Raw genomic sequence first — 25,324 nt, forward strand, 5'->3', positions numbered from 1 at the left:
TCCAAAATGAACCAGCAATTGTAGCACTGTTAGAAACATGTTTAAATAGGAATAAAACAAAACAATACATCAAACCTAATCTGTTAATATTTTTATTAGATGTTTGGAATGCTACTTTATGAAACACAATTAAAAATTAAAATCTCAGAACATCAATGCATTTTAAATTATAGGTCAGTGGCACCTGGGTGGCATAGTCAGTTAAGCATCTGACTCCTGGTCTCAGCTCAGGTCATCATCTCACAGGTTGTGAGTTCAAGCCCCACACTGGGCTCTGCGCTGATGTTGCTAAGCCTGCTTGGGATATTGTCTCTCCTTCTCTCTGCCCCTCCCCAGCTTGTGTTTTTTCTCTCTCTCTCTTTCTCTCTCTCTCAAAATAAATAAATATTTTTATAAAATTAAGGGTCAGATTAACCATATTGAGCACTTAATTCTAGAGGTTTGTGCTTTTGTATAGAAAACATACATGCAAAGGTATAAAATATGTTCACACATAGATATATACTTTTAAAAAATATATCTTTGCTTTTGAATTGTATTTTATTCTTTAAGTGAAAGTTAATGGTTACTAATTAATGGTGATCAATTTTCCCTTTTTTTCTAGGAAAATATTTTACAAAACACTAGATAATAATTTGTGAACTAAATGATTTCCCAAGGAGAATAGTTATTTATTCATGAGTAATAAAACACAAATTATTTCTGGCATACTAGAATAGAGCTTAATTTTGAACTTCAGGTAGAGACTAATAATTTTTCCTTATGAATCTAATTATAAGTGTCATTTCAAAAGCTATTTTTACTTCTGCTTCAGCTTAGTGACATTTTAAATTTCTAATAATTGGAGTATATTTAAAGATTCCAAAGGTAAACAAGATATAGGTTTAACCTTTCTTGTTTTATAAATTAAGAATACATTTTCCTGATCCCTTTCCTCACATTTACCAAAGACAAAAAGGGAACACAATGATAATCAGTGAGGAATTAAATAAAATTGTCTTATTCTGGTGCCATATTTGGTGAGGTATATTTTAATACTGCTTTAGTTTCTTTAACTGAAGGTTTTGGGGTTTTTTTTATTTATTTTGACACAGAGAGAGAGAGATTTCATCCTCACACAAATGGAGCAGGGGCAGAGAGAAAGATCTCAAACAGACTCTCAGATCAGCACAGAGCTAGACACTGGGCTCGAACCCATGAACTATGAGATCATGACCTGAGCCAAAATCAAGAGTCAGATGTTTAACAGACTGAGCCATCCAAGAGTCCCTTAACTGAAGTTTTTTAACTTAGCCAAATTTACTATGTTTTGTGTGTACATTGATGGTATCATTAAAAAAAAAAACACCTCTTTATACTTTAAAATGCTTAAATTCGTACAACTGTTATATTCAAAACATAACTGTATCTGTAGATGTCTTTTCCCACTACTAATCATTCATTAATCAGTCTCTCTGCTTAATTTTAGTCTTGAAAGTAGTTTGCCAATTTTATTTGTCTTTTCAAAATCTTTGTTTATTCTTTGTTCAACTTAATGTGTGATTTTTACCTCATTATTTGTTCCCCACCATCTTTTAATAGATTATTTTCTCACTTTTGCTTTTTGAATCCTATGTCTTCCTTCTGGCTTCACTTTTTCTTATTATGGAAGGGGTGATTTGTGACTCTGTCTCATAATGTTTATTTTACATGTACTCTATTATAATGATAATTTTACAGTACATATAATTTTGTTATTAAAGTTCTATTCTCTTAGTAATGTTCTCATGGTATCTACCTTTGTTTTCCGGAGATTTGGGGTGTTTTCTTTCATTTTTCACATTCAGCAGTTTCTCTAAGATGTGTTTAAATGTTGAAAAAAAATCTGCTCTACATTCTGTTGATTTTTCACTTAGTGAAAATTTTCAACATGTGAAAATTTCCCTGGTGAATTCTGAGAAATGAACACACACCACATAAACACTGTCATCTCATCAAATATCACTTGTCTCTGCTTCTTCATTAGAATATGTTGGAACTTTATGCTCCATTTTCTATGTTTCTTAGTTTCTCTTTATTATCATTCATTATTTAACTTTTCTGTAATGGATTTTTTTAAAGATTTTATTTTTAAGTAATCTCAACACCCAATGGGGGTCTCAAATGCACAACCCTGCTATCAAGAATCACATGCTGTACTGACTGAGTCAGGCAGTCATCTCTCTGCAATGTAGTTTTATAGATTTTATCCATTATATTGCAATCAGTTAATTCTTCTTCAGCTATTCCCAGTTGTTAAATTCTCTTTTAGTTGTATCAAGTCTATTCCATACATTGGCATTTTTACTGTAAATGCCAGTAAAAATTTCCAGAGTTTTAATAAAAATTTGCTTTCTTTTTAGTTTCATAACTGCCCTTCAGGGATTCTCTTTCCCTCTCTCTCTCTCTTTGTGCCCCTTCCCGCACACTCCCCCACTCAAAATAAATAAATAAACTTAAAAAAACCCCACAATATAACTATCAAAATCATAAAACTAACTTTAAAACATTACTACATGTAATCTTCAAACCCCACTAAAATTTTGTCAATTATCCCTGTAAGGTCACTTATAACAAAAGGATTTAGGCTATTAGATTACAAGGCTATTTAGATATCAAGTCTTTATAATCTCCATCAGAAATGGTTTCTCAGTCTTACTTTGGCCTCCATGACTTTGAACTTTGAAAATACAGATCAGCTATTTTGAGGAATGCCCCTCCATTTGGTTTACCTAATACTTTCTTATAACTAGATTTACATTGTGTTTCACTACCAAAAATATAGAAAGTGATGTGTGTTCTTCTTGCAGGTTCAGGTCATCATTAGGATTAATGTGGATTACTGTGATCCTTTCATGAACAGCCATGGCTTGTGGCTTTCTCCGTTGTGAAAGTATTCTTTTATGCTTTGTAATTATTCTGCATTCTGTAGAAAGGTGCTTTGGAATAACTCATTACTAATCAAACTCTCAATTTATTCATTTATTTATCTCTGTGTTGGATGCATGCATCCCCATTTTATTCAGTGCATAATCTATTTTTGTATTTTATTTTTAAGTGTTTATTTATTTTGAGAGAGAGAGAGAGCGCCCATGTGTGCAAGCGGGGAAGGGGCAGAGACAGGGGGAGGGTCAGAGACGGGGGGGGGGGGGGAGGGAGAAGCCCAAGCAGGCTCTACATTGTCAGCACAGAGCCCCAAGCGGGGCTTGAAATTAGGGACTGTGAGATTATGACCTGAGCTGAAATCAAGAGTTAGATGCTTAATTCAAAGAGCCATGCAGGCTCCCCATGATGATCTATTTTTTAATTTTTATTTTTATACCTACATTGTTCAGAGTTGGCCAGTGATGGAGAACCTCTTCAGGCTGGCTGCTTTGTCCTTTTGACAGGTCTCCATTCTTGTTTAAGCACTTCCAGGGTAATCTTGTAATCTTCCTGCTCTTCCCCTGGATTCAGCCATTTCTCTAGGGAGCCTTCATTCCTTTTATCAAGTAATGACATTTATAATCCAGCATGTGGGTGCTATGTTGTTCATTGCTATTGGATGTCACATTTACATGAGCTCTTGTCCTTTAACCTAAAATACCCATCTGCACACTGCCTCCTTCTTATGTCACATCTTCATCATCCTCCCTCCTTTCACTTTTAGGCAGTGTTTCCTTTTCCCATTTTCTGCAAACCACTGTCATCTTGCTTTTATTCTCAGTAGTCCACTTCATAACTTAAATCAGCCTCTAGTTCCATGTTCATGTTGCAGCACTTACCATTATCACATTGTTTTTGAACAATGCATAAAATGCAAAACCCATCGCTGAAAGAATTACTATTGTTGCTAAAATTATGTGCTATTCAAGACATCTCAAAATACCAAAAATAAATATATTCTTAGAGATATGAGAAATTTGAAACATTAAAACTTCAAATTAATGTGTCTATTTCTAGGATTAATAAAACTTTAACATTTTTAAATAATATTTCATAAATGGAGCAAAATAAAAATTGTTTTATATTATACATCACATAAATGTTAATAAGATTTGATATTAGTTACTTTTTGTAACTTTTACAAAACTATGTTGGGAAAACTCTAATTTTGACTAGCTAAAGTGCAAAATTTAACAAGTTTAATATCAATAAAATTTACTCTCATACTAAATTATAGGTGAATAAAATGGGTAACTTCTATTCATGATAAAGAAAACCTTTTGTAGTGCCTTGAAAGGCTTCAATAGAAAGTCAATCATGGGACAGTTCAAGAAAAAAAATATACAAACAATGCATTATAAATTGACAAAAATCCAAGTGCCCAAACAGATGATCTCACCTGTACAAATAGATGACTTTATCTGGATTTTAAAGCACCTCGATTTATAACTACTTGGTGAGAATACTCAAGCGCATTTGTATTTCCCTTGTCTAAAAGACTGATCACATGCTGGCAAGGGCTAAATACTGCCTGGTTCACAGATTTAGTGTACAAATATTTGCCTGGAAGCAAGCTGTGTAACTGTGCTTCATTATAGCTGGTAATTGGATAGCTGGCAAAGAATAGATAACCCTGCAAGAAAAAGAAGCACAAAAAACTCAGGCTCTTAATCAACATGCCCTAATCCCAAGATGCAAATTTATAGCAAACTTTGGTGCTTTATTTCTAGACTAGCAAGTTAAGAATGAGTTAATTTCAACAAATATTTGTTGAGCACCTACTATGTCACTGTGTTAGGTGCTGGAATGACAAAATTGAGTAAGATACTGTGGCCCCTTTTAGACAATACATTCCGTTGTCAGCTTTGAAAGGCTGTGATAAAGATATTTTCAGGACATCTTTTCATTGATTATGACATCTCTCAGATAATACCCATCCTGAGACTAAGGCACTTACATACACAAATTATTTTGTGTGAAGTTTTGTCTCTTTGGTCATCAGACAAAAAGCTTTTATGTCTTAGATAAACAACTGCTCATGCAACTTGTCCATAAAATAGATGGGTGAATTTAGGCACTAGTACTATGTCTAAAATGTGAATATGTGATAGTTTCAGTTCAGTTGTAGTTATTTGCTTTAAAATGTCTTCTTGCTTTTGAACTGTTGCAGTAGATAATCATAAGCATCTGGTCAGTCTTGATGTGGCAGGTTACATGGCCCATACCTGCCTGGCCTTTAACATTAAATCAGAGCCTCACTCAGCTGACTTTCAGATGTGAAGTCCAAGGCTCAGTGTCCCTAGTATCCTGAGGCAAATAGATATCACAAGCTCAGACACAACTGCTTTTTCTCTTGCCCAGAGAGGACAACTGGGCTCCTTTTCAACCATCTGGATGTCGCATATCTTGCCTGGAGTAATGAAATCCAGTTATTCTTTCCTCTCCTCTTTGACTAGGGAACTTTCCTAATAAGCTCTCTGGAGGATTGGGAGACAATCTTCTGTAAGCACTTTTAATCTGCATTTTTTATTATTAATATATTTGAAATGTACATGTTTCAAGTGTGTCTGTATTTTCTCTTCATTGCTGTTTGTACAGGTCTTTTGTTTGCTTTTATCATTTAGAGCTTTAGTATGTTTCTTACTGTTTTGTATAAAATTTAACATTTTTATAATTTTATTGAAGCATATTTTACACATCCTATTACACGTACAAGTCAATGTTTTTTTTAAAAAATAAACTTACTGGGGCACCTGGGTGGCTCAGTTAGTTAAGCATCCGACTTTGGCTCAAGTCATGATCTTGCCGTTCATGAGTTCAAGCCCCACACCAGGCTCTGTGCTGTGAGCCTGCAGAGCCTGGAGCCTGCTTCAGATTTTATGTCTCCCTTCCTCTCTGCCCCTCCCCGCTCACTCTCTGTCTCTGTCTCTCTCTCTCTCTCAAAAATAAATAAACATTTTAAAAAATTAAAAAAAATAAAAATAAACTTACCAAGTTATACAAACATCACCAGAAAACAGTATTTGAATACTTTTATCACTCCATTAAGATTCCTAATGTCCATTAACTGTTAACCTCATCTGGCCACTCATTACTCCCTACTCTAGACAACCTACTAGTTACTGCTATATCCCCTACTAATTACTAGTACACTAATCTACTTTCTGCCTATAGATTTGCCTTTTTTTGATATTTAATATATGTTAGAATCATGAAATATGTTGTATCTTTTATCTGGCTCTTTTTACTTAGCATGTATCATTAACTCATTCCCATTCTTTTTTACAACCGAATAGTATTCCTTTGTACTGGTATATCTATGAATTCACCTGCTGATGGGCCTCTAGGTTGTTCTCATTTTGACTTATGAATAATTCTGTTAAGAACATTCATGAGCAGGTCCTTGTGTGTGGATATGTAAGATTTAGCATATTTTGAAATTTTATTGATATCATCACTTTGATATCACTTGATATCAAAAAGCAAGTATGTTTATTTATTCATATGGCTTTTGTTATCATAAAGTGAAATATAGGAAATGGAATTACTGATACTTTGCTTTTCAGATCTCTCCTTTAGGTTTAATTATAAACTGGAATTTGAGCATTTGCTTTTTATTTTTCACATTCTCCTTCACTTCTCATAATTTTCATTATTGTACCCTTCCACTGTCTTCTGGGAAACTTTATCTGTTTTCTATTACTGTGTCTGTTAATGCCAAAAATTCTTTTCCTTTCTGTTTTCAATGTCCCCAAAATGAATCTTTTTCCATTAATCATTTTGGTTTATTTTATGTTTTTTTTATTATTTCATTTAGGTCTTTTTAATAACTCTACTTTCAACTCATCTTTCCATTTCCTTATACTCTCATTTACTATTACTTTCCATTTTATTTAGCTTATCAAGTAGCTATTGTCTCAGATTTTTATTTTATTTTTTTTTGTATTTGTGCTTTCTAAGATTCTAGCCCTTCACTTATTCAACTACTCATGCCTCAATTTTCTTATCTATGAGATTAATAATAATGGTACTACTACTACTAATAATAATAATGCTTACTGGATGGGTTCATAGTCAAGAATAATGACAATTTGCTTTCCATAGAGACTGATGAATACAATGGAGCCTCATATAAAGTAAATGCTCATAGGAGAATAATCTAGGCAAATGCCAAGGTTTTGCCTTAGAGAATCATGCTTTATCTAAACATGGGCCTAAAATAACAAGTAGTAAAAGAGTGATTTCACTTCAGCCAGAATTTCAGATCTTTCTAGGAAGGAGGGTAACTCTTTGAATATCAGGTATACCTGGACTATATTAGGCTCTTGGGATATTTTAAATAATTTAATATCAGTTCATTGTAATGCAATTCATGTGACAGTCTTTTCCCTCACTGAGGAAACAAGTTCAAAAAGATCAAGAAACTGTCTAAAAGCCACACAGCTATAAGAATATATGTATGGAACTGTTTATATAACCCAAATGTGTTAAAACATATAACCCATGTACTCTTCACTATATCACACTAACATTTATTACAATAGTTGAGGTAAAATTTATCATTAGTCAACCAGCTGACATAATCTTGCGGTTTTATTTTCTCATTTTTTTTTACATTTTCTTTAGTTGAAAACATATGTTGTGGGCTTCATTATGCCTTCAAAATGTGTAAAAGCACGGGATAGTGCCCTGCCCATGCTCTGCCTCTTGCATGCCAACCCAAAACCTTTCCACGGCATGCTTCAGTGACCGGTGCATCCCTTGAGAATATTCTCTGATGGAGAGATGCTTCTACAGAGCAGTTCCATGGAAGTAGTTTCCCTGGGAGCAGCCTTCAGCCATTGAATTTTTTCCCTTCAAGTGTGAAAACAGTGAAGGGTGCTCTATAATCTCTTGAAGATCCTCTGGGGGCTTGGGTCCCAGTTACAGAGTAATGATTTACTCAATATTAATTAACATTGGCTTTCTTCCTATCCGTGTTTCACCTTCCCACTATCCCACTGGTGATTCCTGGGATCAGATCCTCTCCCAAATAAACTATGTGTGCTCAAATCCATGTCTCAGGTTGGTTTCTGAGAGGATTCAAGCTAAGACAAGGTGACCCATTGGGAAAATATAAATTGTTTCAAAATTTATATAAATTTCTGGATGATGTGTAATTAATTATTCAGATAATTAAATTATATTTGATGTATGATCTTTTATGTTCGAATGGAATCAAGATAATTGATTTATTAGAAGAAAAAACAAATCAGTGTTTCCTTGTCAGTGTTTTTGTTTTTTAAAATCACATCACATAAAACTGTATAAAACTGATAATGCTGTCAACTAATTAGGCATTTGATTTCAGGTCATCAAACATGTAAATAATAAGGTATGGTTTTCAAACTATGCTGAATATTTCACATTATATCTAAATATCTATTATAAATACCTTATCTATTAATATTAATTCCATTTAATGAATATTACTAGAAGAAATTTGCAACATAACATTATATTATATCATATTAACTTAACAGCTATTTTAGTATTATTAGTATAATTTTATTGCTAGATATTAAAATAATGTATATACCTCTGTACTAAACATAGTTTTTTTTCTGCAGTGAATATTCTGAGTTTTTTCCTAATATGGAAATGGTAAACATCCCTTAGGTGTAAGATATCATACATTTAAATATGTAAAGGATATAATTTGACTCCAGGAGTCAGAGTCAAACATTTGTCTAATTGTGTTTTTACATATTTTGGCAGTAAAAATCACTCTGATCACCCCGAGGTTGTTAGAAATATAGAAATTATTAGCACACACCAGACACAAAAATGGAATAAACTAGGATTGCACTCTTTACTGTTTATCCTTAGAAGTTTGCATTTCTAGAGAAACATCCTGCTGCTGTAGTTACATTTTTCAGAGCTTGCTCAAATTCCATGAGGACTTCTTTTGGATCGCTTGCCACAAAGATTACATTCTCTTTGGAGTTCAGATACCATACATCAAAAAACTGGAGCTTTTGCAAGTTTTCTCTCGACAGGGGAAATATATCCCCTACAAACTAAAGACAAAGTCAAAAGAGCAGTAAACAACTTTCTAGTGCTCTTCTCCTCCTTTCCTGTATCGAAGAATATGACTACACTCTGCCCTCCTTCTAGCATGCTTCATATTTCATACTAAATCACTGTGACACAAATATTGTAAATATGTAATTACAATAGGCCAATTCTTATTGTTTGCTTGTTTGTTTTTTCTTGGTTCATGGCTTGCTTAAATATAAGCAAAAAAGAGAAGCAAGAAACACTCGTTTCTGGAACAAATACTTTCTAAATTTAATTATTGCATGTTTCAAAGTTTACTAAAATTAACCTTTCTGGAATAATATAATGCAAGACTATAGCAGAAGCAAATCATGTCCATTTTCTTTAGTTTATTGTGCTCTAACCACTTATGTTTTATTTTACTTCTTCTCGAAAATAGGGAATATCTAAGTTCTGGAACTGTCTTATAACCATCCAAGTCATTATTCAATCTACCCGATTTTGTGAGGATTGTAGTGATTATTTCCAATATAACTATTTTTACCAATTTCATTCACTTCTAATTGCAATTTTCCGTTTTTATCTGCTTTTTCATTTTGCACATATAGATTTATAACTCATATCTCTTTCTTAAGCAAGACTTTTTATTACACGATGTTCTCCTTTATCCTGTTTATTGCTTTTAATCTTAAATTCCATCTTGTCTAACATCAAAATTACCACTCTTGCTTATCTTCTGTTTGAATAAGCCTATTATCTATTTGTTAATTTCTTAATTTTAAAGTTTTATTTATTATTTATTTTGAGAGAGAGAGAGAGAGAGAGAGAGAGAGACAGACAGACAGACAGACAGACAAACAAAAACATGTGAGCAGGGAAAGGGCAGAGAGAGAGAGAGAGGGAGATAGAGATTCCTAAGCAGGCTCTGGGCTGTCAGCACAGAGCCAATGTGGAGGTCAAACTCACAAACTGTGAGATCATGACTTTAGACAAAACTCAAGAGTTAGACGCTGAACTGAATGAGCTTCTCCATTCCAGAAGAACCCAGGTGCTTCTCCATTTCTTAATTTAAAATTTTAATTGTCACCCTGCTTAGGATGTGTTTATTGTAAGCAGTATAGGGACTATTTTTCAACTTCAGTCTGATAGTTTCTTTATTTTGATGGAAAGATTTTAGCCTGCTAATATTATATGTAATGAATGATATACTCAGTTTTATTTACTATATTTTCACGTTTATCACTTATTTTACTTTATTGGTTCCTCATTTTCACTTAATTTATCTTTGTTTCTTTGATCAAGTGTTCTTTTTCTTGATAATACAGAATTTCTACTGTTGATTTCCATCTATTAATGATTACATTTTCTTTCCCTGATCTTCTAATCAAACACTATGTTCCAATCATTTCTCCATGAAAGATGTTCAAATTCCTATTTATCTGAACACAAATAAGATAGATCTTTCCAATATTCTTATTTATAGTGCTCTAATCCCCTCTTTTGTTTTTTACCATTTCCATTCCCCATTCTGGAGTTGTAGTTATTTTATTTCTCTCTCTGTCTTCACTCACTCTCAATTTTTTGCTGTGTTGGAGACAGTCTAATTCTACCTGGAATTTCCCTTACAATAGCTCCCTTCTATCTCAAAACAATTTTTTTAAACTTTTATATTCCCTATTTCTATAAAATATATCCTTCTTCATAAATATGTATCACAAGATTCTTTTATCACTTATTTTTCATTCCTCTTACTTCCTCATTTTGAAGTCTTTATTATTTTTCCTATGATGTTGGCTTAGGATCTTTTTTCAAATACTTTTCTCAAGTTTGGAATATTATGTTGATATATATACTCAGAATTTTTTCATGTTCTCAAATATCTTTCTACATTTCCTTTCCAGGAAAATTGTTTATTCTGTCTAGAAGTTTGTGATATTTTCGATCTAATAGTTTCATTAGAATTTGCATTGTTATATGTCTGTTCTGGAACTCAAGGAAGCTTTCAGTCTATAAACCATTGTTTCTTTGGTCGATAATTTTACTTCTATTATTTGTTTAATTATTGCCTCAGCTTCATTAGTCTTTTTTTTCTTTTCATTCATTTTTCTGAAGCTACTGTGTATTAAGTCCCCTGAATCTCTCTCTATTTTAATCTGTAGTCTCTATTTTTATCTTACATTCTCTCTCTCTCTCTCTCTTTGTTGTTGGTTTTTGGTTTTTTTACACTGTGCTTTGAAATACTTGTTACATTGGCTCTTCTGGGTTGCTAACCCATGTCTCACCAGTGACTATCTGCTTCTTAAATGTATTTACCAAGATTTCAAGTGGAAAAATAATTGGTTCACTAATCATCAAATCCCTTGTGTGTGTGTGTGTGTGTGTGTGTGTGTGCGCGTGTGTGTGTGTGTGAGAGAGAGAGAGAGAGAGAGAGAGAGAGACAGAGAGAGAGACAGAGAAAGGGAGAGAGCATGTGCTGAACTTGAATATCCTTAAAACTTTCTTATTTGCATAGCCAGGGCTTCAGCAGTTCTATTTCATTGGGTGTATATTATTGTTCTGCCTTCCCTGATGTGGCTGCTTGAGTCTCTTGGAAAAGCTATTCTTTTGTTACTGTTTTGACTTCTCTGACTCTGGTCTAGTTATTGAAGTATTAAGACAAAAAATTTCAGAGATGGAAAAGGGGTAAGGGACCTCAATCCCAGGGAATTCATGTTGTATAAACAAGGAGGCTGTCAGTTACTTGATTAAGCACTTGGGAAAAGTCTTGGCCCCCTGAACTCATCAAAGTCTGACCTTCTGGGAACAGTTTGAGCTAACCTGCTCATGTGGAAACTCCTGGTGAGTCCTCTAATCTCTGCCAAGATTATCTTTGTTGTTGTTGTTGTTTTAGTGTTTTTATTATTTATTTTTGAGAGAGAGAGAGAGAGACAGACAGACAGACAGAGCACGAGCAGGGAAGGTGCAGAGAGAGGGAGACACAGATTCTGAAGCAGGATCCAGGCTCTGAGCTGCCAGTACAGAACCTGATGCGGGGCCCGAACTCACGAACCGCGAGATCATGACCAGAGCGGAAATCAGACACTTAACCAGCTAAGCCACCCAGGTGCCCCTTTGATTTCTTTTAATGTTTATTTATTTTTGAGAGAGAGAGAGAAAGTTGAATGCTTAACCAAATGAGTCACCCAGGTGCCCCTAGATAAAGAGTTTCAAAGCCACTAAAAAAAGATGGACAGACAGTACCCATTATGAGGGCTGTTGCTGCATGTTACCTTCTTTGTCACATGTTCTAGGAACTGTTGTAACCATAGATTTAGAAAGAACTTTCATAGTAAAGCCAATCATCAATAAAACAGGAATCTATAAAACATTCACAGTGCTCTCTAAGTCTCTAAAATCCAAGTCCAAAGAGAATAAAATACATTTTCATAAAGTTATGGTGAGTCCAGAATATCTACATGACTAATTTTACAGCTTTATATCTAGTTTTTTTTGTAGTTACAAACACTATTATACTTCTCATTTATAATATGGAAATAAAATGTAGATTTTGGAGTGTATTATTTTTCAGGTTCTAGGGGCCTTATATACATCATCTTATATAATGTCAACTTCATAGTAAGCTTACTATGTGGCTCTGTTTTACAGATGTAAAACAGAAGCTTGTAGAAATTACATGCTAGCCCTAAGTTTACCAATAGCTAGTGGTAGAGCTGAGCATATCCACTCAATAGAAAGAAAAGTGACAGTGGTAGATGAGAGGTCTTATCAGAACACCATTTGACTTCTGAAGGAAAGATGTGATGTAAGTTAAGAGTTACTAAAATTACATGTGCCTTTTCAACCTTACACGGATAAAAGCAACTTCTATTACTTCAAATGCCAACCTGCTTTTGGAGACACATGCTTTCTGGAACAGGATTGCTTAATGAAGTACTTGGCTACTCCATTTGTGACAAGTGCATTTGAAAATGTTGTGAAATAGCCACAGATTATGGACCTCATCACACACATGGCTATTAATGCAATGAGACATGACAGAGCATGAAATGTGCAATATCCATTCACATTGAAGGCTAAGTGCCATCAGTGCATCTATGTGTGAATTAATGCTGTATAACACACTCCTGGCCATGGAATGTCACACAGTGATAGTGATTGGGATTGTAAAATGCCTTAATCAAATATTAGTTGGAAAGAACAAGTATATGCTGTCACATCGATGACAAGGTTTAAAAGTGTTGAGCTAAATAAATTATGCTGCACTATAGTCACAGCCTGTTAATCCCATCAGTTGTGTAGTTATTTTGAATTACTTTATTTGGATTACATTTTGATTCTAAAGTCTTCTGTATGAATCATAGGACATGAAAAAATAAATTAAAGCCAGCAGTATATCTTTTTAATTCCAATTCCAGAAATATAAGCACATGTAAAAATATAAATTGGATCATATTCACTTTTATGTATTTAGGGGCAGAGCTCCATTATAATTTTCTTCATTCACTCTCATTATTTGTAATTTCTGTCTTTATTAGCTACTGCCCCACAATCTATGTATAAGCACTTGAGAAACTTATGCTTAAATTTATCTCCTTAGATCCTACAGGCCTCTTTTTTCTGCTCTTAATAGGAAACATCCTCAAATACAGTTTTCATTGACTGTCACCACTTTCCCGCCTCCCATTTCATCCTCAACTGAAAATAACCATCTGTCTACCTACTATTCTTACTCCCATCTCAAACTCCAATCATTAAACTGAAACTGTTTTAACTGAAGTCAACAATCATTTCTCAATTAGTTATTATAAGTACTTCTTTTCAATTCTGATTCTCATTTGACACCTCTTGTGTTTGACAAGTTTGATTACTCCCTTCCTGAAAATCTCTCCTCCCTGGTTTTCATTACACTATTGATGCTAGGTCCCATTCAATTTCTTTGGTTATTTCTTCTCACCCTTCTTTCCTTCCTCTTCATACCCTAAATATTCTGTTTTCCAAGATTCTGGTTTTGTGCCCCCACCTTTTTTTTTTTTAAATCTCACTCTGTACTCACCCTGGGAAATTTTTTTCCATACCCTGGGTTTCCAGTGGTTGTTATTCAAACTTGAAATCTAGCTTACCTCCACCTATGAGATCTCCAAAGTGAATATGGCCCAAAAAATTATTGTCTTCCCATTTATCAATCACTCTATTTTTCTATAATCCCCATCTTGGTGATTGATTTCACCATTAAGACATTTATCTGGGCCTAATATCTAAGGGTTATCTTGGGTTTCCCACTTTCTCCACCTCCTTCACCACAAAGGTGTCTCTACTGACTACCTAAATAGAAGTATTCCTTCTCAAAGTAATAGAAACACTAGTGGATTTTTGGTTACACTCAATTCATGATTTTTACTAGCCCTGGATGTCATGACTTGGGTCTTTATACCCAAGGAAATATTTTTGCAGTAGGTCATTTTTCTTTCAATGTTTTAATATATTTTAAATTTTTGGTTAGAGTCAGTACATTAAATAAATCTATTACTCTAAATTTCTAAAGTAGGCCTTTCATATAGTATCACTAAGTTCTTTATTTTAATTCATTTCTTGATTGATTATATTTTTTCAAGTATATACTTTCAAGACTGACTCAGTATTTATAAATATCTGATATTCTACCCAGTTTGAGAGTGTTATTTTGTGTGTGTGTGTGTGTGTGTGTGTGTGTGTGTGTGTATTTAGTTTTACACAATTTTATTACATGTGTAGGTTAGTATATCCACCAACGCAATCATAATACAGAACAGTTCCGTCATGAAAAGGATCTATACTTATTTACACACACATACCTCTTACCCTTTTCTATCTTCCTGTTCCTAAGCCCTAGCAACCATTGATCGATTTTTCATTTCTGTAAATTTTATCATTTCAAGTATATTCTATAAATTGAATCATACACTATGTAAACTTTTGTGGGTTTTTTTGCTCAGAATAATTCCTTGATATTCATCCAAATTGTATTATTTATCAATAATTTATTACTTTTTATTGTTGAATCATATTTCATGATATAAATATATGATATGTATTTTTATAATCAGAAGCTTTAAGATACATCAGATTTTCTGAGTTAATTATTATTATTATGGCTTGTTATACTATGGAAGAAAATCACCAAGACATAAAATAGAAATGTCTATCATATAAAATTAATTTTTAAATTAAAAGTAGTGTGTTTATAAGGAAATATGGGGCTGTTACAGTTAAAATACTAGTTTTCAAAACAATTTAACAATTCTTCCCCCAAATCAGTATGAGCCCAATATAAACACAAAGATAAATCTCATTTCTTAATTTTTTAGTAATAGTGAAATTCAGGTAAGAAACTGTGTTATTTTTCTAATTCTAAATAATAAGTTGTCCAAACTTGGCATTTTGAAAAAACATTCATTTATTATCACACAGTTCTGTTGGGCAGAAGTTCAAGTAGCTCACTTGGGTTCTCTGTTGCAAGTGTTAGAAGAATGAAATCAACATATCTGCTAGGCTGGGCTTTTATCTGGAGGCCCAGGTGAAGAATCCACTTCTCAGCGCACTCAGGTTGTTGGCAGGATTCATTTCCTTGTAGTTGTAGAACTGAGATCCCATTTCCTTGATAGCTGTCACATGTTCCCCTCTCTCTCTTTCCCAAAGCACCTCCAGCTCATCTCTCAGGGCCCTTTCCATCTTCTAAGTAGCAGTTGCTTGTTGAGTCCTTCTCACTCTTTGAGTCTCTCTGACTTCCTCTTCTGCTATCAGATTGACAAAATTTTGCTTTTAAAGGGACCCCAATTCCAGTTCTGTTTAGTGGCACTAACTGACAATGGGGCTAGCAGATACCTTATACTGGGTGAGACTGTTTACCAATTTGCTTTGGTAGGCCTGAGCCCCTGAGACATCTGTTGGGCTGTAAGGAGTGACTCTCACTTGTGAACTTATAAAATAGATCTGAGCTTCAGGACAATCAGCTGCATCTGATATGAAAGACAAGGCAATCTTTAAAAATCCTCAGACATTTTCTGGAAAAAAAAAGGAAGTTGGACAAGAAGATACTCTTGGAGTTCTGTAACAGGGCTCCATGGGAAGGACAGTTGTGAGAGGAAACTGAATTAGCCATTGCCCATGCCCTTCAGAATGCATCCCAGATATGTGTCAAGCACAAAATGGATAAGTGTACTGGGAAAGGAGGACAACTCCCAGAAATGCAACAGTTAAACAGTAAGACTCCTGAGCAGCTATAGCAAAAGGCATATGCTTAATTATTTTACTTAAGAAGTGGGATATTGACTCTGTTTTTCATAATGTAGAAAAGTTTCAATCTCTATCTAGTCTGAGATTCTCCACTAATCAAAAAGGAAGCAGGGTAGGATTCCTGTTGTCCCCACTGTGGGAGAAAAGTCAGAAGCAGCTGGGTGAGGAACATAGACGTATGATGAATCTGCAGGGTGAAGCACAGAGGTAGAAAAGTCATGTCTGGATAAAAAGCAATGGGCAATACATCTTACATCTTAGAATACATGTAGAGTGAATGAATCTTTCTGAAAATACAAGTAATAAATAGCCTGACTCTATTTGGGGCAAGCATTTAGATGGAGCTAAGAATTTTTCATTAAATATAAGGATCGTAATGCATAGAAATGTTTACTTTACTTCCCCAGGAGAGAAAAATGTTAGGCTGAAAAAAAGAAATCCAGAGTATCTAGACAATATAAATGAGAAATTAATATTTAGTAAACAGAGAAATTCTTTAAGTTCACCTTGCTAAAAGTTTTAAGCAATTCCTAAGAGGAGGACATTGAAGATAGAAGAACACAAGAATTCTAGTTTTTAACCTACGGTTTTCAAAAACTGATTTTTAAAAATTATCCATATAATGACTATAGCTTGTGTTAGTCATTCTCAACTACACTAAAGCATCTATGTATGTCTTTGCATAAAACAAAGCTAATAAAGAGTCCAAGCCATTCTGGAACAACATTTGTGCCATTTATCTCCACCATGATCCAGTGTGGAAGGAAGCATTTGAGACCACTGAAATTTGTTTCTACCCTTTTTTGACAATTTCAGAAGAGACAATCAGGATACCTTATAATTTACTTCATATCCTTGTTTGCTTCAGTCACCAAGAAAAGAAGACCATTTGTGTCCACACACAGGCTCCAGAAAAAACACAGAAATCATACCAATGGTTTTCAATATGAAGGATTGTTAACTAGCTACGAAGTTGTTAATGAGATAACTGAAAAGGTTAGAAGAGAGAAGAAAGGTAGCAATTATAAAAACAGTTATTAACCTTAGAGCTGAGGGAACAAAGAGAAGGGGATGGAATTGCTCTTGGTAATTTATTATTATTTTTTTAATGTTTATTTATTTTTGAGAGAGAGAGAGAGAGAGAGAGAGAGAGAGAGAGAGAGAGAGAGAACATGAGCAGGGGAGGGGCAGAGAGAGAGGGAAATACAGAATCCAAAGCAGGCTCCAGGCTCTGAACTGTCAGTGCAGAGCCTGACGCGGGGCTCGAACTCATGAGCTGTGAGATCATGACCTGAGTCTAAGTCAGATGCTTAACCACATGAGCCACTCAGGCACCCCTTTCTTGGTAATTTAAATCAATTTCCTCATCTCTAAAATGAGACTACTGGACTAAATTGTGTCTAATGTCCTATGGCTAATATTCTCCACAATCTGTGCTTTAAAATTCTGTGATTCTATAAATCATGCTCAATTAACCCTTAGGTTAATTGACAAAATAACCCTTAGGTTAATTGACAAAATAGCTAGGATTCTGTTGATATTTCAGTTAAAAGAATAACACTGGCATATTAGGATGATGCTGTCTGATGTTTAAAATAAAGCCCAAATTATAATGGCCCAAATATCATTGAATCTTATTTCTTGTTCGCTTAAAAGCCATGAAAAGATGAGCCTGATTATTGGGAGATTCTCCTCTACTCAGTGACTTAAGGACTCAAGGACCATTCCATGGATGGGTCCCCTATTCCACCAATCATTATGCTCATCTACATCAAAATGGAAGGAGAAAAAATGCATAGGGTTTACACATGGGAAGTTTTTATGGTCATGCTTTGAAGTGGTGCCCATTCTCTATTCACATTCTATTGATGAGAACTCAGCCACTGTCAAGCCCAGCTGAAAGTATGATAGGAAATTTAAACTTGCTATGTCCCCAGTAGGAAAAGAAACATGTTTGTTAACCAGCTAGCAATCTCTGCTACAGCTAGCTTTATGAAAAAAATCCAAAGAAACAACATTTTGAGGTCTAAAATTTCCAAGTTAAGCTGTGTAATTAACCCACTTTTTCCCCAAAACATATCCAAATTACTTTATTTTTAATAAATTGATTATTATCTTTCTTAATAATTTTCCTTAGAAGTCAATATTTAAGGGGCTCCTGGATGGCTCAGTTGGTTAAGTGTCCGACTTCAGCTCAGGTCATAATCTCACAGTTGGTGAGTTGAGCCCTGCATTGGGCTCCATGTTAACAGCTCAAAGCCTGGATCCTGCTTCCAATTCTGTGTCTCCCTCTCTCTGCCTCTCCCCTGATCATACTCTCTCTCAAAAATAAACATTAAACAATAAAAAAAGAAGTCAATATTTAAAAAAATAAAATACTACATAGTACTAATTAATTTTGTCTTTTATTCAAAAGCAAAATGACTTTTTTAGTACTGAGTTACCACAATATGCTGAAATATTCTATTTATATAATCATCTCTCCCACTGCAATTTAAACCATTCTGTGCAGGAACTATATCTTTTTCATCTTATGTATCCTTAGCATCAAAAGGGCACAATAAAACTGTTTAAACTGTTAAAATATAAATTATCTCAAATGAAAATGAAGTAAATGTTTTAAATCTTCTCATGTATACATTTTATTGAATAGGTTTAAGATTGTTATTGTTATAGAAGGTTTTTTTGTTGTCTTTTGTTTTTTTTGTGTTTGTTTTTTGTTGTTGTTTTTGGAAGCAGCATGAACTTAGTTTGTCTTAGAAGCTACCAGGGAAGAAAAACAGGACTCTGAATACACTTGTAGAAAATGTGTTCTTTCCCTACCCAAAGTCTGAGCCCAGTGCCAGAATTAATATAAAACACCTGCCCTCAGTCTCATACCCCAATGTAATGGTTAGTTTTATATGTCAGCTTGACTGAGCTAAAGGATACCAAGATAGCTACTCTCACAGATCTGTGAGGATCTGTGTGAGTTTTTCTGGAAGAGATTAGCATTTGAATTGGTGAACTAAGTAAAATAGATGGCCCTCCCCAATATGGGTGTGTGTCACCCAACTCTCTGAGGATCTGAATAGAATAAAAAGGTAAGGAGAGGGCAAATTCTCTCTGTGTTTGAGCAGAGACATCCATACCCTCCTTCCCTGGGACTCTGGGGCTCCATGTTCTCAGGTTTTGGGACACAGATTGGAATTTATGCCATAGGCTCTCCTGGTTCTCAGGCCTTCAGAGAGACTCAGACTGAATTACAGCTCTTGGTTCTCAAGTTCATAGACTGCAGGCTATGGGACTTCTTGGTCTCCATGATTGCATAACCCAAGTCTCACAATAAGTTTATATATATACAGCTTATAAATTCTGTTTCTTTGGGGAGCCCTCACTAATATATCTATTCTTGGTATGAAGAAGTGTTAGCTCCCAAGAGTCACAAATGGCTTCACTAAAACTTATTTCATTAACAGAAATGAAGAATCAACATACTTAGTAGGTTTGTTGCTTCCCAAATAGGGCTCCAAAAGTAAACCCACTATCTGTTTCTAAGACCTCACCTTTACCCCCATTGTGTAGGGTCAAAAGAAGATCTGGAGTTATACTTTTTATGAAAGTGAATTAATGAGATGCTAGACATTATCAGCCAGCAGGCTCTGACCCTTGAAAAGAGGTGTAGACCATGGATTTTTCCTAAGGATGACAGTGAGGAGCAGCCGTGGCAGGCTGAGGTGGTGGAGGCAGAGTGCAGAGGCTTGAAGGATGGTTTTAGTTGAAGAGCATTATGGACTTGAGCAAAAAACCATTTTCTGCCTCAATTTCTTCACCTGTAAAATGAGAAGTTTGGACTAAATGAATTCTAAGGTACTTAGAGAGTTCTAAACTCTCTAATAAGCATACTAGTTAAGAGCTTTTGCTCTGGAGAAAGTTCTGGAGCTGAATATGGACTCTGGCTCTGTAAGCATGGGTGAGTGATTTAATCGCTCTAAATCTTAATGTCCTCATTAACAAAATGGAGATACTAATAGCACTTTCCTGATAGGTTAGCATAGTGCCTCACCTATAAAAATAGCCAAATGAAAGGTAGTTATTAAAATTTCTATTCCTGGATATCAGGCTCTCCAAAAGGAATACTCTTTCAAATACCTCATTTGTGTAAAATCTGAAAATCAATAGGATCGTTATGAGAGTTAAGAGATAATGCATATGAAATGATTCTGTATAAAATAAAGAATGGACACTGTTATTAATTGCAGTGTATTTATCCTCCAAGAAATTGACCTTACTTAGTAACTATGAATTTAATCATCACTTTCTTCTCACCCTGTATATATGCTATATGTGACAGGGAGGGTTTCATAAAGATCCAATCTAACAGTTTGATTCAAAACAGTTAAATAATTTTTTTTCTTTACTTGAATTAGAGGCAAGGACCAATTGGGGGATACAAATGATTTACAGTCTTTCATTCATATGGATGAATGTTTACATGCTAAAATATATAGTTTTGAAATAATGAGAATCAGTGAAAAATGGGAAAAATTGAGTGGGCCTTTTAGGATAAGTAATACTTCCGTAATTCTAAATTTTAGCAGTGCTATAATGGAATGGGGTGAGGAAAGGGAGCGGTGGTGGCATTTGGGTGTTGGGGGAACCCATGACCACAAGAAAGAGAAGAAAAGTGTAAGATACATTGAAGGAAACTTCTAAAAGTAATTGTCAGGCTGGAAATTGAAGTATTAAATTAAATGAAATCAAGTTCCCAAACTCATGATTATGAAAAATAAGTGGAGTTTTAGGGAAAGGCTTTGTGGAAAAGGTAAAAATGAGACTGGTAGACCAGTGCTGCACAGATAAATGGGCAGGGGAAAATAAGTTTATGTCCATGTGACTTCCTAGAATTAAATATGTGCTTCAGCAAAAGCTTTATCTCTGAAATACTAAACTTATAACTTTTAGTTTTCCTATTGTCACATCTCAATAAATATTCACCAAACAGGAAATTAAAAAGAAATATTCTGTGTGAATTGAAATGTACTTTCAAATCTCTGTTTTTGATACCCAAATATACCTAATTTTGTTGAAGGTACCAGGTACTCTGAAGTTAGATTTCACAGGAAGTTGAGATTCTCCTTTCTTTCTTGAACTCAGTGAAATTCTTCAGCAGTGTAAATCCCTTTGAAGTCAGGTCGATATGCCAATGTTGAATCAAATTTTGTGAACTTCAAAGCTCACTCTGTTGTGGAGGATATCCTGGTGAGGCTAGATATTGCAAAAAGAAATGAGACTATGACTTGAACATTTTAACTAACTTGGTTTCTAAAGTACTATTTCAGGTTTCTTATTCTGTGAATATTCATATTTTTCATATACTTAAAATATTTAATGCTATAGTATTATTACCATATTCCAAAATTTTACTTTATGCTTATTTGATCCACAGAAGTCTGATGAACTTACTTTAGATTGGAATTTTACTTTACTTTTATCTTACATGAAGGAGTTTGGGGAAGAGCAAAGAATTTAGTAGTTTAGAAGCTTCATGAAGACTTCAGCTATGTGTCCTTAAGTAAAGTGCATTCAAAAATTAATTTTAAAAATCTATATCACAAAATTTTTTGAGAATATATAATAATGTGTGTATAAATGCTTACCATTCAATCATAGTAAATTTAAAACATTTTAGTAAAGTTAGTTTCCTTTTTTTCCCCATGAAAGACTAAAAATTTTCAGGACCACAAATGTTCAGATTAAAGTGTTTAATTAATCACTCCAAGTGCTTAATATATGGTCAATATCTCCCATTGTTATAATGAGATACTGCTATATTAAAATACTATTATAGAGTCTTCTTCAAACAAGTCAAAAGCAATTACAAAAAAGTGACATTAAGCCTTCCAATACCACTTGAGAGCAAACACTTCCTATTTAATTAAATGACCAGATCCATTCTTTATCAAATACGTATTAAGAGTAAATTCTGTTTTAGGCACGATTTTCAAAAAAAAAAAAAAAAGAAAGAAAGAAACAGCTCTTCCTGTGCTGGTTAGCTATGGTGGATGTGAAAATCCTGAATCCTGAGGCTGAGGTGGCCCAAGCTCCGGCAGTACTGACAGTCAACATCAGTGTGGTCTAAGGGTCAGGATTTGCTGAGGACCAACTTGGAGACTAAGTGAGCCGTGGAGATGCTTATTTCTGGTACCAGAGACATTAAATTTACTAAATATGGTAATGTGATGCTTCCTGAAATACAAATTCAACACCCAACAGCTGCCTTACAAGGCAAAGTAGCAACAGCCCAGGATGACATAACTGGTGATGACACCACTTCCAATGACCTAATCATTGACAAGTTGCTGAAACAGGCCCTCTGCATTTCTGAAGGTCTTTATCCCAGAATAACAGAAGGATTTGAAGCTGCAAAGGAAAGGCACTTCAGTTTTTAGAACAAGCCAAAGTAAACAAAGAAATGGACAGGGAAACATTTATAGATGTGGCTAGAACATCTCCTCGTACTAAAGTGCATGCTGACCTTGCTAATGTCTTAACAGAGGCTGTAGTGGACTCCATTTTCACCATTAAAAAACAAGATGAACCAATTGATCTCTCTGTTGTTGAGACCATGGAGATGAAACATAATTTTGAAACTGATACAAGCTTAATCAGAGGTCTTGTTTGAACCTTGGGGCATGACATCCTGATGTGAAAAAAAAAAAAAGATGCATATGTCCTTACATGCAATGTGTCATTAGAATATGAAAAAATGGAAGTAAATTCTGGCTTTATTTTACAAGAGTGCACAAGAAAGAAAGAAACTTGTAAATACTGAAAGAAAACTCATTGAAGATAGAGTTAAAAAATAATAGAACTGAAAAAGAAAGTCTGCGGTGATTCAGATAAAAGATTTGTTGTTAACCAAAAGGGAATTGACCTCATTTCCTTAGATGCTCTAACAAAAGAAGGCATAGTAGCTCTCTGTAGAGCTAAAAGAAGAAATATGGAAAGGCTGACCCTTGCTTGCAGTGGAATTCTTTCGATGACCTAAATACTGATTGTTTGGGACATGCAGGACTTGTCTATGAGTATGCATTGGGAGAAGAGAAATTCACCTTTATTGATCAATGCAACCATCCTCACTCTGTCATTTTAGTGGTCAATGGACCAAATAAGCAAAATTCACTCAAATCAAAGATGCAATAAGAGATGGCTTGACAGCTGTTAAAAATGCTACTGATTATGGCTGTGTAGTTCCAGGTGCTGGTACAGTGGACATGGCATTGGTAGAAAATATAAGCCTAGTGTATAAGGCAGCACCCAGCTTCTTCACTCCAGCACTTTGATTGCCAGCAACATTTTCCTGGTTGATATCATCTGAGGTGGAATGTCTTCTCTAAAAGATGAATTGAAGATTCCCTTGTGTCTTTTGAATCATGAAGACTCTACAGAGTGATCCTAAGAATAAAGCTATGCAATTTTTGTCCAAGCTTCATATGATTTTCAAGGGAATTTTTTTTCTCATATGAAAAAAAGAGAGAACACTGACACTCAAATTCTGAAGTTTTGAAAATACAATTACAGAATTTTTTTAAATTGCACTGCAGTGTCCACACATTAAGCAGTCCATTTTTACCCAATGAACAGGATAATTTGCTTTAGCTTCAGTGATATAAAAGTACCATATTAGATAAGTATATGTTATCTACCTTATTAAATGTTCCTTGAAAAACATAAATAAATAGAGAGAGAGAGATAAATAATAAATAAGCAAGCAAACAAATACCTCTGTCCTTGTGGAGCTTATATTTTATAACATTTATGTGTGTAAATATATATTACATATATGTTATATATTTTAATATGTAAAATTATGTATAAGGATAAATATAAAATCATTTTATTTATTATAATTTATTTTAAGTAAATTATATAACAGTAGGAATTCTTACAGAAGAAAAAAAAAACCACAGAGCAGGGTTAGGTGTTTCAGCACGGAAGGAGTCCCTTGAATGGAGGTTGAATTCTACACAAAGCTGGAAGAGCAAGCATTATGAATTACTGGGGAGAGTAAAGTAGAGGCAGTGACAGTGGGAAGGATCTAAGGCAGGAAGGGGTCATTTCAAGTGTTTGACCAGCATGGTTTTTTGGAAGCAAGGAGGAGACTAACAGGAAATGAGAAGGTGGGGATAATTATGTAGGGCCAATAAAGCTATTTCAGAATTTTCAATTACATCGTGAGTGAATTAGCAAGAGACATGGGTAGGATTTGTGGGGAAGATGGAATTGTTTTGGTTCATAGTTTGAAAGGACAGCTCTGACTGCAATGTTGAGAATAAACATCAGAAGGACAGGGGTGGAGCAGGACAGCATTGAGAGGCTACTGCAGTCATCAGAGGGAAGAGTGAAAGGGGCTCCTCTGGGAGTGCCCTCAGTGTAGGAGGGGGAAAGTGATCAGGTGCTGATCATACTCTTAAAGTGGAATCAACAGGGTTACCTTTGGGGTTATGCATGGCGCATAAGATGAAGTGAGGAGTCACAGATGACCTGTAAATTTTTCTTCCATGATGAAAAGGACTAAGTATATTTAAAAGACAGACATCTGGGGCGCATCTGGATAGCTCAGTCAGTTGAACAGATGACTTTTTTTTAACGTTTATTTATTTTAGGGGGAGGAGATGCAGACACAGAGAAAGGGGGACAGAAGATCAAAAGAGGGTTCTGAGCTCACAGCAGTGAGCCCCATGCAGGGCTTGAACTCATGAACTGTGAGATCATGACCTGAGCCAATATCTGGCACTTAACTGACTGAGCCACCCAGGTGCCCCTAGCAGCTGACTCCCCCAAGTGTCTGACTCTTGATATGGGCTCAAGTCTTGATATCTTGGTGGGATCAAGCCCCCACCCCCACACAGTACACTTGGGATTTTCTCTCTCCCTCTCTCTGCCCCTCCCCTACTCCCACACACACTTTGTGTCTCTCAAAAACAAACAAACAAACAAACAAACAAAAAAGACAGACATATTGATGGTAATTTAGGTAGGCAACCATCATGATTCTTATAATTTGGTCTGGCCCAGGTCACAGCGT

General features: G+C 34.8%; 1 pseudogene; it reads left to right on the top strand.

Moving 5' to 3' along the window:
- Positions 1 to 21,965: 21,965 nt before the first annotated feature.
- LOC122479435 lies at positions 21,966 to 23,579 on the top strand (annotated as a pseudogene).
- The last annotated feature ends 1,745 nt before the right edge of the window (positions 23,580 to 25,324 follow it).

Source organism: Prionailurus bengalensis, chromosome C1, assembly GCF_016509475.1.
Source record: "Prionailurus bengalensis isolate Pbe53 chromosome C1, Fcat_Pben_1.1_paternal_pri, whole genome shotgun sequence".
Classification (NCBI taxonomy): Eukaryota; Metazoa; Chordata; class Mammalia; order Carnivora; family Felidae; genus Prionailurus; species Prionailurus bengalensis.